Source organism: Equus quagga, chromosome 9 (assembly GCF_021613505.1).
Source record: "Equus quagga isolate Etosha38 chromosome 9, UCLA_HA_Equagga_1.0, whole genome shotgun sequence".
In the NCBI taxonomy this organism is placed as follows: Eukaryota; Metazoa; Chordata; class Mammalia; order Perissodactyla; family Equidae; genus Equus; species Equus quagga.
The window spans coordinates 45,615,775-45,632,879 of NC_060275.1; positions in this window are offsets into that span (position 1 = coordinate 45,615,775).

The following is a 17,105-nucleotide window of genomic DNA, read 5'->3' on the forward strand; positions in this document are numbered from 1 at the left end:
TTTCTATTCTTTCTTCTCTCAAGTAGGGAGGTGCTCCCCACTCTCAAGAATGTCCTGGCAGTACAATTCAGAGGCATCTTACACCTCTAATGCATCTAAATTCTGGCAAAGAGCCAAGAAACAAAGTCTCACCCCTTCTTTAAATCACTGTGCCACCCAAAGAATTTGACCCTTCAAAAACATTTTTGAAATCTCACTTTGGATAATCAATACAGAGTTCTTTTATCAAAAAGGAATGTAAAATAGAGCACCGTTGAGCGTTAATCTTGCCCCTAAATCCTTCCCACCGGGCACTATATATTGTGTAATTAAATTGAAATTGAAAATCGAGTCCTTTTTTTTCCCCCCCATTAGGCAAGCTACGAGTTGCACACCAATGAGAGAAATCAGGGCTGCGGTGGAGGGAAAGCTCAAGCCTGCTGGCCAACATCCAGCGTGCATTTCTAGCCCACAGCTATTTTACCACACCTGAGCTGGAGAACAAACAACTATTTGAGTTCTCCAGGGGGAACGCTGGGTTCTTTCCTGTGTAATTCACTGGGGAAATTAGTATGCTTTTTTAAAGTAACTTGTTAACGCAGCTTGTTTACGAGAAGAGGACAAAAATGAGCAGTGAACCGCTTGGCAGCTTATGTCCCAGAATGGGATGAATGCATGACCCATTTTTTTCAGCTGTCTCTTTGGCAGTTCAGTGCTGCAACAATTTCCTCTCTGAAAAATGTTCCTTATAGAGATGAAATCTCCTGTAGGTTTTCCGAATAATTTTTACTGTGGTAGATTAAAGATAATAGCTTAAAATACTACCCCAAATCCTTCAAAACCAAATTACAATATGGTCAGTAGGAGAATGGGAAAACTGAATATAAAAAACTTTTAACTTAACTTTTGGAAACTGCCTTATTATATAGCAGACAATTGAAACCTGTAGTAAATTAATACCTTCTGTTTCTGCCTTTCTGTATGGTAGATAACTGAAACCCATAGTGAATTAATACTTTGTTTTTATGCAGCTAGGTGACAAAGGGGGACACCGAATATAGGGCTCCGTTTCTTGTGGAGGATGTGCGTGTTGTGGTGAACATTCACAGTTCAGGCACCTGCTATGACAAACGCTTGTGTTCACCCATTGCCCGGTTCAGAGAGAGCCAACCCCCTCGGCGTGCTGTTACAGCTTACGGATTTGCTTCTGGGGCTGCTGTAACCAACTGTCCCAGCGCAGTGCTTTCAAACAACACAAATGCATTGTCTCACAGTTTTGGAGGCTGGAAGTTTGAAATCAAGGTGTCGGTAGGGCCACAGTCTCCCTGAGACCTGTAGAGGAGGATCCTTCCTTGCTTCTGGCAATAGCCAGCAATCCTTGACATTCCTTGGCTTGTAGCTGCATCACGTCAATCACTGCCTCTCATCACATGGCTGTCCTCCCTGTGTGTCTCTTCTCTTCTTATAAGGACACCAGCCATATTGGCCTAGGGCCCCCTAGTGACGTCATCTTAACTTGATTACATCTGCAAAGACCCTATTTCCAAATAAGGTCACATTCACAGGTACCAGGAGTTAGGATTTCAGCAGATGTGTTTGGGGGACACAGTTCAACCCATAACAAGCTGGAAACCTCAGAGGCGTCCTCAACTCCTTCTCTCCCTCTGACCTCCAAGCTCTGCTGGTGTGATCTCCTGTCGCCCTCTCCAATCTGGCTTCTCCTCCTCCGCCCAGCCCAAGGCCCCTGCTTCCTCCAGGCCCTGGTCTCACTTGCTGGGTGGCTCCTTAAGGCTCTCCAGCTTCAGTCTCACCACCTTTCCATTCATCTTCCATGCTGCTCCACTTTACTTTCTAAAATACCAATCGTCTAGCATCCCTCCACTGTTAAAAAGCACAAATTAAACAGAAACCCTGCCCCCACTTTTAGCAGTGATAATTAATCCTGCCTGTGCATTGTAATAGCCTTTGAAGCTCCCTTAGCACAGACCCTGAGACCCCTCCCCGACCCTCACCGCCAACCCAAGAAATTCTGGGTCAGTAGTTGGCTTCAGACATAGCACAACCCTTAGACGAGGCAAGAGGGGTCATGTGCTTCAGAAGACCCCAAACATCACAAACACAGAAATACAAAGACTTTTTTTTTTTTCTTTTCAGCCTCATTTTTTAAAGTTTGATAATTAATTAAACACACAAAATATATGGGAGCAGGACCACGGCTGAATTGGACCCTCTCATTGAGTGGGGTGGCGTCGGGCCGGGGGATAAAAACTCAGCCAGTGCTCTTTGAAACCAGAGATAGAGGAGCTGCTTTAGTTGCAAGGTAGCCACCCCACATCCCCGGAAGAGAGAGGACGTGTAGGCGGATGGCGTTCCTAGGGTAACTGTGCTTCCGCGCTTCCCTCTGCGTGGGAGGTAAGTGGAGCGGGTGGCTGGAGTTTCGGGTGGGTAGAAGTGCCTGGCAATCCCGAGTCAGGCAAGTGAGCCTGAGGTAAGAGGGCCTACCCTCCCCAGGAGCCTGCAGAGCCGGGCTGAGGCGGCCGCGTCCTTGAGGGGGCAGGTCCACCACTGCCCGGGAGTCCCTGGCCTGAGTCCATCTCCCCTGCCCTCCTCCTGGAGGTCCAGGCAAACACTTAGGCTTCTGGTGGCAATATGGCCCTCAGGGCCTGGGGGGTACCCTTTAGCCTCCAAACTCAGAGCAGTCCTTTGGGACAGGCTGAGGCCCTGGGTGGAAACAAGCGCCAGGTCTTGGGTATCACCTACTTTAAAATTTTTAAATCTATTATTTTAAATAAAGGCATACAGTATGTGGGCCTCCATTCATACTCTTTCCCTAGGCCCCACAAATGTTAGGGATGACCCTACAGAGACATCGGCAGCTTTAAACACTCAATATGTGATTCTAATAAAAAGCCAAGGTTGAACCCCCGTGTCTGTTGTCCATAGGATAAAATCCTAACCTTTGAGTCTGCAATCTGAGGCCTTGTGATTTCATAGTCCTTTAGAAAGCTTGCTTCTCACCTCCAAAGACTTATTTCCCATTCTGCTCCCTTATGTAAAGTTATTGTGTAGTATATAAAACTGTTCGATCAACATGCCCCTTTCTTTGCATGTGCGAAATTTACTCATATTCCAAGACCTAACTTAGATACCACCTCTTCCATGAACCTTTCCTTCAGTGTGTAGCTGAGAATAATCTCTCCCTCTTTTGTGCTCCCATATTATTTTTCTGCCCCTTTGCTGTAGATCCTTGCATTTTCTACTCTATATTCTATTTATCCGTATATGATTTTGTAACCAGATAGTCTCCTCCTAAAGGGACGAAATCATGTTTGGTTAATTTCTGTGTTCACTGTTAGTTGGACCTTGCACATCATAAACACGCAACCAATTGCTGGTCGAATGTAAATTCTTCAGCTCGCTAAATTATTATCCTAGTAGCCAGAGGGACTGCTCAATGTGGGCAGTCTACTCTCTGTACACCAGACTGCCCAAACCTGTTGTGTCATTGACGCTTACAAGGCAGAAACCAAGTGCTGTCCTTTGCCCTCCCCGGCAAGGAATCTGAACCAAAAACAGAAGGAACAAGCTAAGCCTGCACATGATTTCTACGAATAATGGTCACACAGTTGGAGAATGAAAGAGTCGAAGGGCAGGGAGACCCACACCATTGTTTCACCTTTATGTCTACATTCCATAATGCCTGTAGAATGTCCGTTAAATGATTTGCTCAGGTAAAGACTTGGGCAACTGATTTTTTTCTTGAATGTAAGTATGGCAATGCCATTCACTGCTGCCTTTTCAGTGTAGCGTGAACTTTACAACTTCTAAATTTAAAGTGGGATTGCATTACCTTGCACTATTCTTATCAAAATGGCCATGATCTCAAGGAAACAACTTTGACTTCAAGAGAGTTTCTCTTTGCAAGGTCACTACTAATGGAGCTAGTAAAGATCCCATCCCCCTAATTCTCTTTTAAGATTACCTTCGAGAGTTGGCAGTTGTGCTTTGAAAAAGCTATCCAACTTAGGAGTCTTTTTAAAAAATGCTTGAGAGCAAGACTGAAAAGATCAAAAAGTGGTGGCGCTAGTGGTGGTTAACAAAGAAGGGTTTATAAAAGATGGTCTTTATTAAAGGTCAGATGGCTTCATATCTAGAAAATACTTACGTGTAAATGTAAAAGGTGAGCTGGGACTCGCTTCTTTAATTGGAAGCCAAGAAAGCAAAAATATTGTTTGAGGTTGTCTGTGGAAATAGATAATAGACAATAGTCCATGGAAATATATCGTCAAGACAAAGGGAGGAGGAGAAAAATGGCCCCTGGGTGTTTTAAGCATGAACAGAAGAAGAATGTAATGGTTTGAATAAAGAAAATTGTTTATTAGCAACACTGCAAGATCTGTTAGGAATCAAATATGCAGATAATTCTCACTCAAACACTCAGAAGTCTTCTGAATAATTTCAACCAATAATTGTGCTAGTCACTCAATGCGCCATCTCATTTATTTGTCTCAACAACCCCATGAGGATGCATACTTTAATCTCCTTTTTATTCAGGTGGAAACTCAGGCTTAAAAGGTGTAGTAATTTTTCAAGTCCTGCCGTGCTTATCACTAAATTAGTAATAATAATGGTTGGCATTATTATTAAGTGCTTAATGAGCTTTCTGTGTGTTGGTAAAATTTTCTCTTGTAAACCTCACAGCAGTAACCCTGTGAGGTAGCTATAAATCAAGGCAGTCAAGGCCAGTGAGGTTAAGTACCTTGCCCAAGATCACACACTAGCATGGAAGCAAGCAACCCAAGGCTACAGTGGAAGCACCAGCCACCATTCTATGCTACTTGGAATGTCTTTATTTAGAGGCACAGAGCTGGCATCAGAATCCATGTGTATCTCATTCTGAAATCGTTTCTCTTCAATCTTGTGTTATCACTACTTGTTCTGGAAGTTTTTCTTAACAGAAACGATCCCACTTATGACCACCTAATCGGCACTCCAATTTTGACACCAACTCTGAAGCAATTGGTTAAGAGACCCTAGCATACAGATATTTATGATGTAGTGGGTCTTTTTTCAAAGCATTTTAACAATCAAGATGAGCATATACTCACTCTGGGATTCCTGTTGAGCATTAAATTGCCTTTTGATTAAGTGAAAAATCAAGTGAATCTGATCTTAGAGAAAAACTACTTGTCACCTGAAAAGAGATTCAAAGCTGGAAAACAAAAAAGTATACATTGGAATAATTTGTTGTCCACTGACAGTTTTCCTTGGCAGAGCCCAGACAGAACTATCATGGCCATAAAACGAAAATTGAAATAGAAACCTTTATTCTCATCAACTATAAAATGTTCTCTTGTTCTTTTATTTTCCAGAAAAATACCTTCTAAGAACTCTTTTATAAGTTCCTCACTATTAGTAATAACAGTATCATTGCATGTGTCCTCATGTGAGAAAATATGGGATACTGAAACAGTGCTGAAACTGTAGCATCTATTAAAAAGAATAAAAGTAGTTAATTTACCATCTAGTGTAAACAAATCACACCACCTAAGATGCTATCACCCAATAGGCCAGTGAAATATTTTCCCTAAGTGATTTCTAGTTAATCAGTTTCTCTTCTTTTTCCTCCTTTTTTTTTTCTTCAGTTTTTCTAATCATTTCCCTCCCTACTCGCTAACATCTGTACCTGAATGTGAGTAAGTGGGTAACTGAAACTTTTCAGCTTAGCAGATTTTATTAGTAAAATGGTTAGCACCAACATTTGTGATTTTTCTCTCAACATCTAACAACAAACCTCAGTAGCCAAGTTCTGCTAGCCAGGGACACAATTAGTAGAGACCCCCTCAGTACTCAATAACTCAAAGACCACCTGTGTAGAAAGTCTTTCTTTCACTTCTTGGGTTAAAGCTATGATCAAAATGGGGCATGGAGAGGCCGGCCTGGTGACGTAGCAGTGAAGTTTGCACGTTCCGCTTCGGCGGCCTGGGGTTCATCAGTTTGGATCCTGGGTTGGGACCTACGCACCACTTATCAAGCCATGCTGTGACAGGCGTCCCACATATGAAGTAGGGCACGGACGTTAGCTGAGGGCCAGTCTTCCTCAGCAAAAAGAGGGGGATCGGCGGCAGATAAAGAACTGAATGAAGGACTCATGTAAGAATTTGATATCTTCTGGAATTGTGTGAAAGAGGCACTTGAGTAGTCATCATTTTGAACAGAAGTTGCTTTTTGACATTGAAAAAAATGTCTTTTAAGAAGTAGTGATCAAAGGACCAGGAATATTTTTATAGTATACACCTATCATTGCTTAAGATATATTCCAAATAATGATACTAAAGTGACTATTTCCTTTGTATTTACAAATTAAAACACTTTCTATCTTTATCAGTTTGAATTTCAGTATTTCCAACAGTTGGCCACATAAGTATTTCTAAAAGCCCAAAAAGAAAACAGTAACAAGTAGTGGTCATTAATACTAGGCCCATTCTGTAGAATCCATGTTATATATGCGGTTTAGACCCCTTAGGGCAGATCCCCGAGGGATCCGTCGAGGGGCTTCCCTGATATCTTGTGTAGACTTTGACGTCTGTCTGCATTTTGCTGAGGAAATGCTTTTTGGTTCTCATCGGAATCACAGGAGTGAAAGAAAGTACCCTAGACAATTTTTCTACCTCTCATTAGAGAGAAAAAGTGACCACACTTCTCTCTTTTATTATGCATAAATTAAAACCAATTTTATTCAAACTTTATTTTATAAAGTAGCACTTAGAGAACAAATTTCTGGGAAGGAAAAGATACATAGACAAGTGCTGAAAATTCAGAGTACCAGTAAAGATCCCAGTGAAAGCTACCTTGTCTTTATTATCCAGAGAAGTGTTACGTTACATTCTGTGGTTGATCATCAAACAAGAGTGGAATAAACAGCATTCTTCACTGTTTCATCACTGGTATGCGCCTTGCTCAAAATGTATTAAAAGGGAATATTTTCATCATACTATTACTGGATAATTCAATTAGGCCAATGTTCTGTGGATGTGGAATAATGTAATTTACTATGTTGAATGATTAGCCAATCAGATTTCTCTCATTTTCTAAGGCAATGGATTGACTAAAATGTGACCATAAACAAAATAGATTTTATTAGGCATAATCTACTTTATAAACAAATGAAATTAATTCTTCGCCTGACCTAAAGCTTTGAAAATGAAAGACCAAAATTGAACACATGCTTCCAATTTTGGTTCTGTTACTAAGATGACACTTAATATAAAAGTTACAATTTAACTTCCCCTCAAGTATTCCATACTTGAGACTAAATGACTCTTAGAAATATGTTCATCAACAGATGGGAGCCACTTATGGCCTCATAAACTCCAAAGCAAGTGAAATTATCTCAGCAAAATAGAAAGATTACAAGAAAGCCTCATCTGGTTATCTCAGAGATGATTAATGCACTGCATATTGGTTCAATGGTGCAATGAAGATTGACAGATAATCACCCTTCTTCATATAGAGAAATACTGAAGAGAAAAATGCTAGTGATGTATGTTTTTAATCAATCAATAAGCAATTTCAACATGTGCCCTGTGTTTAGAGCTGTGCTAAGTGAGATGGAGGATGTGAAAGAAAGTGCCAACATGGAGCTGTTTGAAAGAGATTTTCTATCTTGAAAGAGAAGACTAACGTACCTTAAATACTGCACAGAATAACAGAGAAGTGGTATTACTTGCTTCCTTGTTAACGACACAGTATAGATAGTGTGGGAGTTTGGAGAAGTCAACAATCAATGAGAAGCAGCCAGGGAAGGATCATGGAGGACTATGAAAACCGAAACTATTCAGATTTGATTCAGCAGGAAATAGAATGTGCAGGTACTGCAAATTTTGGAGTTGAGAAATGACCTCAGGAAAATTAGTGTGGAATTTTCTTAAAACCTGTATTTTCCTTTTCGTTCCATCTCTACTGGTACCAGCCACCAGTCTCTCTCCAAGTTACTCTGACTGTCTCGTACTTCTTCTCTTACCAGCCCCAGTCCATGATCCACCTGGCCATGAGACTGAGCTTTATGGATCTCAACCACATCGTGCTATCCCCCTGTCTAAAACCTCCAATGGCTTATATTGCCCCCCTGATAAAATGCAAAGTCCTTCGCGTGATCTCCACGATCTGATATTCCTGCAAGATGTGGTCCTGCCCTCCTTTTTTATTTCACCTTGTGTCACTGGGCCCTTCTCACTCATGTGACAGCCACAGCCTTCCCTCTGTCCTTCCACCCCGCCCAGCTCATTCCCACATGACGGCCCTTTGCACTTGCTACCCCTGGCTGAAATGCTCTGCTCCCAGATCTTGCTTTCCTTCTTGTCGTTCGGATCTCAGCTCAAGCAGCTTCTCCACAGATGGATCTTACCTGGATATCTGTTTAATGTAGTCTCTCCCACTCTCATCCTTCTGCTAACACTCTATCACATCAGTCTGTTTAGTGTTTACATCACAGTCATCGCTATCAAAATTTTTTTGTTCATTCATTTGTTTGCTTGTTCATTGTCAGCCTTCACCCACAAGAACCTGAGTACCATGAGAACAGGACCCCCATCAGAGATGTTTGCCCCTCTAACCCCTATACCATTAAATAGTGCACATATTAGATGCTCAATAAATACTTCTCGAATAAATGCATTGCTTAATTAATTCTGCTGTCAGGCTATGACAATAGTCTGGGCATGAAAAAGAAGTGTCTAAGTGGTATATGATAGTGGGAATGAACAGCTTGGAGGAAAGAGGAATAGAGTTTCGTGTCTGAACAGGGGAAATGAATGAACAATCTAAGACAAGGATTAACACAAGGTCCCTAGAGTCACTGCAGAAAAGTGACACTCTTGGCAGAGATGCAAAAGTTGTGGTTAGAAGCCATTTAATGAGTATATACCACATATTGGGCATTATGTATTTATTCTCTTTATTTTTCACAACTCTGTTAGGTAGCCATCATTATCTCTGTTTTATAGGTGGGAGGTTGGGTCAACTACCCCAAGCTGTTTAGTTAGGTATCCTGTTCCAGTGAGTGAGTTTGATTTGGTAGAAAAGTACTGATTTAAGGTCACTTGACAGTTGCAAGTAGAGCATGAAGTCTGGTCTTCAGAGCTACCTCCCTCCCATTTCACAAGTTGTTGGGCTGCAGTAGGTGTGGAATATGTGTCTCACAACCTACCTTAGCACACAGCGGTTCTTTTCCAAATTAGTCTGGGCACATGTAGACTGCCAAGGTTGTCTTCCTCATTCCGCAACCGTGCAGGGCTGGGGTCCAGGAATACGTTGAAGACACTGAGCAGAAAAGTGACTGGAGGAAGGTAGGAGATGAGATTAGTAGAGCAGGATGATACCAGTTACCTTGGAGACGACCACCTGAACGGTGATACAGCCCCCGAGAAACTAACCAAAATGCAGGACACAAACATTTTTTGCTTCCGTCTTTTTGGCTACTCATCTGATAAGTTACTACCTAGAACATGGGAACTAGATTTTGCTAAAAATGAGTTTTTATTTATTTATCTATTTATCTAGGGGCCCAGAGAGACAATCCTGCTGATGAGTCTGGGGAGTTAGGAGATGCTGCGACTGAACACTCAGGTGTCCTCTTAATTGTGGCAGGAAATAGATGGTTTTCCTCAATGTATAAATCCCCATGGAAATGACATCACAGAGCTAGTGTCTCAGTGATAAAAAGCCATGGGGACCAGGATCACTGGTCACTGGGATGTTATCTGGGACTGAAAGATGTCTTCAACGTCCCTGCTTTCATCTCGGATCCAGGCACACAGCTCACAAGTGCCCACACATTATTGTTTTTTCCCAGATTTGCAGCCACTAAAATGCCAAGATATAAAACATGTTTTTCTTGAAAAGGCCACCATGGATGGAGTGAAGACGTCATTACTCCATAGCTACTAAGTCTGGATGTATGTGTTTCTAATGGGAGCGTAGAGGCAGAAGAGGAAATAAAGACACCGTGCGGATCAGGAGCTTTGTTCTAAGGCTGGCATAAAAGCTGAGCAGATGATCACAAGCCCTGTTTGGCAAGAGACCCAAAGTCTGGGCAGCACTAGCTTACATCACGGTTTTCTAGAAGCAAGAGCCCAGTACCCACTTGGCCATGCTAAGCATTTGGGGTTGTTCAGCAGAGCAGCAGTTCCTGGTAGCCAACATATAGAATTCAAATTGGAGGAGAGAAGCAACCACAGGGTGGGTGATGCCCACTGTCCACTCTAACTAGAGTTGACTCAGGAACATTTGGCCACCTCAACGTAGCCCTGTACAGAGGACAGTATGCACTTGGATCAAATAGCAAGGAAGCACTCCTCTAATCACAGATGTGATGGCACTGAGAACCCTGTGAGGTAAACGTGTGTTATACAAGAGAAACACAAGGTTTGGAGCCAGATGAGCCAGAATTTTAATCCCAGCTCTAGCAGTTGCCAGTTGTAAGACACTGAGCAAGTTTAATGGAAACAGGATTATGAGCCCCTGACAGAGCTGGAGTGAGGGTTAATTTGTACAGCACCTGGCACAAGTGAAGCACTCTGTCACTACTGATCCCAAACCCACTGTCACCATTCATTCTCTCCCAGCAGCCTTGGTCCAGGAGCTTTCCTTTAACTGAAGGAGACTGGAGCCCTGGCAAGGGCCAAGATAGGCAAACCAAACTTCGCTGCTAATTAGTGTAAATGCATCCCTCCTCGCTCGGGAGGGAGCATGCACTGGACCTGAGATTCTCAATATATAGGTCATGAGTCACAAGTGAGGCAAGAGGGTCTTCCCATTGGTCTGGGAACTAGTCCAGAAGCACTAATCTTTTCTTTGGTTTTCATGGGTGAATGGCACTCAAATCCATCCACTTCCATCTTGGTATAGTATTGGCTATAGGCTAGTTACTAGTGGCCTACCATTATAGGAGGCCCTAAGAAAATCCCCATATGGAGCCTGAGACTTCCTTCCCCCTGCTGTGGACAGTTTTCCTTTGTGTGGGGAGTAGATGGAATTAATAAGCTATGATATTATCTCTGAGAAAGGTATGCCAAGATGTGTTTGTACCGTCCAAGGAGCAGAGTACAGAACTGTAGTCAGGAGGGAGGGTGACGATGCCGTGTCTGAAGGACCTTTAGAGAATTATGCTTGCTTGCCTTATGATGTCTGTGTCTCTATATATAGACTAGGTAGAATCCTGTCCATCAGTGTCTCTATATAAGACAATTGTGGTAGATGTCAACACCAGCCCTGCCAGTGTCACTGCTGCTCTCGCAGTTGACATTGCTGTTCCCAGGGCTCAAGTAGATTGGGACTAGTAGGTAAGGGGTGGGGGAAGGCACAGGAAGGGTTGGGCCGCCTCCAGGCCCCCTCACCTCCACCAGTTGCACAGTTGCACTTACCTAGGCTGGGCTGCAGGTGGCAGGCACCCCTCTGTGACCCTCCCAAGTCCAGCGGGAGCTCAATCTATTCCAGCTCTGGGGAATGAGGTTGTACAGACACTGAAGACTCTCACCTCAGGCTAACAGATCAGGACCAGTGCAGCTCACACCTGGCCTTGCAAAGAAAGGGGGACCAAAAGGAGGGACCATGCCCCTGGTCATAGAGGCTTCTTAGTAGCCATTTCAATGACATCTTAAATCCAGTACCATCATCTTCAGGAGAAACAACCTATTTTGGAAACCAAAAAAAAAGCTTTAGGGGCCGGCTCTGTGGCTGAGTGGTTAAGTTTGCAGGCTCCGCTGCAGCGGCCCAGGGTTCGGATCCTGTGCGTGGACATGGCACCACTCATCAGGCCACGTTGAGGCGGCGTCCCACATCCCACAACTAGAAGGACCTGCAACTAAGATATACAACTGTGTACAGGGGGGTTTGGGGAGATAAAGCAGAAAAAGAAAAAAAATGAAAGATTGGCAACACTTGTTAGCCCAGGTGCCAATCCTTAAAAAAAAAAAAAGAAGGTTGGCAACAGTTGTTAGCCCAGGTGCCAATCTTAAAAAAAAAAAAAAAAAGCTTTAAAATGTATAATTAATAAAATAATATTCTTAAAATAAATGTGATAAAATTTATCTTAATGCATGAATATATAAAACCTTACAAATCTCCATTTGATCATCACTTTGTTTCATTAGAGATTTGTTCGCTCTGACCCCCTCCTATGGTAACCCACTCTACTCCTCCTTACCTCTCTTTCTTTCTGCTTTGCTGCTAGCTTATGTCTTACACTCTTCCTTTGCATTCTGTCTCAAACTGAAATCGCAAAAAGAAACCCTTCTCAGCATGGCCTTGGGATCCCCATGCATGATCTGGTCACAGACAGCCCTCTCTTCCTAGTGCAGCGCCCAGGTAACCCATGGTAGCACTGAAGAGTGAGTGGCCTGCTCTAGACTGAGAGGGTTGGGCCAGACTTTGGGGAGGCAGCCTTGAGCAAAGCTGAGTTGTCAAACACGCAGGCGAAGTAAGCCCAAGGGGCGTGTGTGTCACTCAAAGGTGCTGACACAGGCAAATCTGATCTGGGGCTGGCAGATGCTTAACCAAATAAGACAAATGGAATGTGTTCCTGCCACTGTCACTGCTGCTCTCATGCTGGCATTACTGTTCCCAGGGCTTAAGTAGCTTGGACTAGTTGGCAATGTGTGGGGAAGAGGCAGGCCCTCAGGTATACGCTGCATCCTGGGATTGGGCTCTCCCCCGTGCTGGAACCCTCAGCCCCACCATTATCTTGACTCAGCTCTTGGGCTCTGTTTCTCTTTATGGCTGCTCTTAATTTTATTTCCCCTTTACCAGTAAGTGACCAAACTTCTCCATATTTTCCAGTCTGGAGTCCAGAGGGGAAATGGACTAATGGATTTAGCTAGTGACTGTCCACACACCTGGGCAGAGGCTATTGCCCCAGGCCCTCTCATTGGCTGCCAGCTGGCCTGTGGATAAGCTGCCCTTAGGGCAGGTGCCCATTCCTAATTGAATTAGTGTCCATCCCTCTCGTTGCTTACATGAACAGGAGCTGTTGCCGTGGTCATTTCAATCTGAGGTTGGGAAGGCGGGCATTCTGGATGACCTGTCCCGTGTAAAGGGAGAATCAGAGAAGAAAGCACAGAGACAAGATGCTTTAACATTTTGGAGAAACCTACTGATGTCAGATTCTGCATTAGGTGCTTTACAACTGCATCTATCTAATTAATGTTCAGAAAGACTCATCTTTCCCTGCCGTTTGAGGTGGAGATTTTACATGACTTTGGGTAAGTGGATACAAAGAGGAGGCTTTGGTTGATATGACTCGAAATTCAGTGTTCTTTATACTCTGCTGATCTAGTCAGCCACCGTGCTCCTGGCCTCACAATAGCCTTCTTCTGTCTTACATTTCCATCTCCATCCTGTGACACCCCAACTTCCTCCTCCACTGCTGACCCATGGCTCTGACCCTCCCTGACCCCATAGTCCACCCCAGTCAGTCTCCGATTCCTGTGTCACCTCATGGACTCATTCCCCTTGCCTAGGAAAATCTCTTGCTTGTTAATCCATGCCCATAACAACAGCCCCTACCCTAAAAAAGAAAAGTGTACACTTAGGCATTCCAACCCAAGGCAGCTGGTCCTTCTTCTCCGCCGTACTCCTGAAAACAAGAGCAAGAACTGCCTAGCAACTGAACTCTAGAACAAGCTGTCAGAGTCAGAGTGCCCTCCATTTCCTCCAGAACCCTCTGAAATAGGCTCACTATTATTGTTGTTCATCTTCAAAGCAAGAGGAGAAGAGGCTGGCTGACAAATACTAATTTTAGAAAACTAAACACCAACCTGGAGATAATAAAGAACCATATTCCAGATCTATTAGATATCTAAAGTTCCAGTAAAATAGCAAAATCCTAGTAGTCAAACATCCACTTATTCTTCTTTCATGCCAAATGTAATTGACTGGATTTTGTCATTCTCATTCACATTTGACATGTGCAACACAACGTAGGAGATGAAATAGGGAGGACCGAACATTTTGAATGTATTTCACTTCATCAAGTTGCAGCTTCCCATTAAGTTTTGAGTTTCTTTAAAAAGCAAGGTCTTCTGTTAATTAAAGCCCCCTAAGTTGGACTTAGAGAACTGTTCCCTGTTCCTAACTTCTCCACTGACTTTACAGAGTGACCTTGGGCAAGATAGACACAAGTCTGTCTTTATCTGTAAATTTGAAAACAAAAAAATAGCCTCATTTTCTCAACAAAACTTAGAAGGAAGATCAAATGATAAATCTATAACAGCATATTGAACCCGCTGGGGAGAAGCCTTATCTCCTTGTATACGTTAACGTTCTATCTGTTGTCAGTTTCTGATGGTCTTGCCAAACCAGAGAGCAGCCCAATTCTCAGTGGAAACTTCCCTGGATCTTCACAGGCTACATCCTCAGTCCTCATATTTTAAGCTTCTTTGGCTTTAAGGGAAGAAAATGGAAAGGAATTAAATCCAAAATTGAAAGCATTGGCAAATAAAATCATAATTTCAATCCTTGCATCCAAGATGACCATAGAAATTAGCTTGTTGGATCAACTTGAATAGCCTCACTACCAATCTGTTGCTTTGCGTGTATGCAGTTTAAACGATTTGAAGATTACAGCCTGGAGAGGCTAAAACTCACCAGTTTCTCTCTAACCCGGAGTGTTCATTATTCCCTCCTATTACCTATAATTGTGCTTTCCTTTCTTGTTTTCTTTCTTTGCCTTTGCCTCCACTTCAATTGATTTTTTTCTTTCCCATTCTGTCTCTCAATTGTCTTCATCCTTCTTTCTTCCACTCATCTTTATCTCCATTGAACATACATCATATCCTCTTAACTTTGTGAAATGTTAGAGAGAGAAGAGGAGGAAGAGATGAAAAAAGCAGAGGAAAACACTATTATTCACCTAGAAAATGGTTGTCACCTAGAGATAATAATTAAATATTTATTGAATAAATCAATAAAGATACATAATATTTATAGAAAATATACTTTGTGCTCAGCACTCTCTACACATATTTCCTATAATTCAGCTACCCTATGAGGTAGATACTACTATTATCCCCATTTTACAGACAAGGAAACCAAAGGTCCTAAATACAATACCGGGCTGTCCCATGGCCTAGTGGTTAAGTTTGGCACACTCTGCTTCGGCGGCCTGGGTTTGCTTCCGGGGCACAGACCTTCACCACTCGTTGGTGGCCATGTTGTGGCAGCAACCCAGATACAAAAAATAGAGGAAGGTTGTCACAGATGTTAGTTCAGGGCAAATCTTCCTCAAGCAAAAAGAGGAAGATTGGCAACAGATGTTAGCTCAAGGAAGATCTTCTTCAGCAAAAAAAGAAGAAGAAGAAGAAAAAAAAATTAGGAAAAGAAAAAGAAAATAGGTTAGTCAAGGTTCTCCAGATAGAAAATGATGGAACAGGGACACAAAACCAGGTCCGTATGACTCAAAATCCAGGCTCTCAACTACTGTACTCTCATGACAGGTATGTGCTTGCTGCTTTACTTACATCAATTCATTTAATGGCCATTAAACAGGGAATAGATTGCTTGATATATGATGCAGCTGAAAAAAGTCATAAATGACTAAGACTGAGATTTGAAGTACAGCATTAGCAATAGCTGTGTTACCTTGAGCAAGTTACCTGGACTCTCTGAGCTTCAAGCCCTTTATCTGTAAAATGAACATATCCCATATCCATGTCTCGTCTTGGGTTGATGCACTGATTAAATCAGCTTGCTCCATGCGCCAGCCTTTTATCAAGGCAAACAAAATGAAGAAGAATATTCAAGAGAGAGGAAACACGTCACAGAGACAGGAAATGGAAATGATTTTGCATGGTACACACCTTCTCCAAGAAATCCTCCCTGACTTCCAAGCCAGGTTTAAACGCCCCTTTTATGCTCTCCTAGCATCACATTCTTCTTGTGTCTCTCACCTGCCCTAAGTACGGTAATTCTTGATTTTCTTTTCTGTGTCTCTCTCCCCTACCCTGACCCCGAGGCTGCCCCATAGGAGTGGGGACCAAGTCTGGCTCACTAGCTATACCTCCAACTGCAGCCCAGCGCCTCATACACAGTAAGTGCTCAGGAAATATTTGCTTGATGAGTAGCTGAGTGGGAGGTGAGGATGGAGGAGACAGGGACAGATGGCACTGGATGTTAGGACTGATTACTCACACTTTTCCCAGTTGTCCCAGAGTCCTGTTGGAAATGCAGTCACAGTCTTCACTCCTCTCATAACTAAGCAATCAGCTTCTGATGCCCTTGACCTGAGGTTTGAGAGCGGTCGCTGTGGCACAGAGGGATCACGCAGAGATACACTGATCTGTATCCCTAGAAAGGACCAGCTTTCAAGCATCCCATCCACTCCCATCATTACTCTTTCTAATGGTTAGAACTTCATGATGGTGTCAAGAAATGTAACTGCACTCATAACTAGATTCAAGGTAAATCAGAAAAGTTTCATTATAAAAGCAATACTATATAATTAAACTAGAAAAATTGTTAAAGCTAAATGACAAGGGAAAAAATCACCATCTAATCACTGATATTATCATCATCAAATTTGTCTGTTAATTGCCCACCAAAGTCTCCCCACAACAGACACAGTCCACAATATTTAGGACACTCTCAGAAATGGCACCATCAGCACAACTTCGTAGTCAGCATGAAAGACACAGAGCTGACGGCAGGCATATTTACCATAAGTGCTGTCTTTCAACTTTGTAAAACCAAGCAATACTTCTTAGCTGGAAGCAAATAAATTCTTCCTGAAAGATGGCCATCATAATGTCGCTTGCTATGTGCCGGGAACTTTTATAAGCATTTTGCTTATATTAACTCATTTGATCTTCACCACCTTTGGGAAACTGACTGCATTGTCCCCACTTTTCAGATAAAGTAACTGAGTCCTGGCAAGGCGAAGAAGCTTACCCACAGTCACTGCTCAACCAAAGCCCACTGCGCTCTTGGCCATTCCAGTGGTATCTGTCATTTTCAGGAGAAACTGGAAACCAGACTTGTTCCTACAACTCAAGGTTGGGTCCACACCAATCCCTGAAGCTGCCAGTGGAGGGACTGTCACATTCCCACCCTTTTGGATTCTGAATCTCACAAAA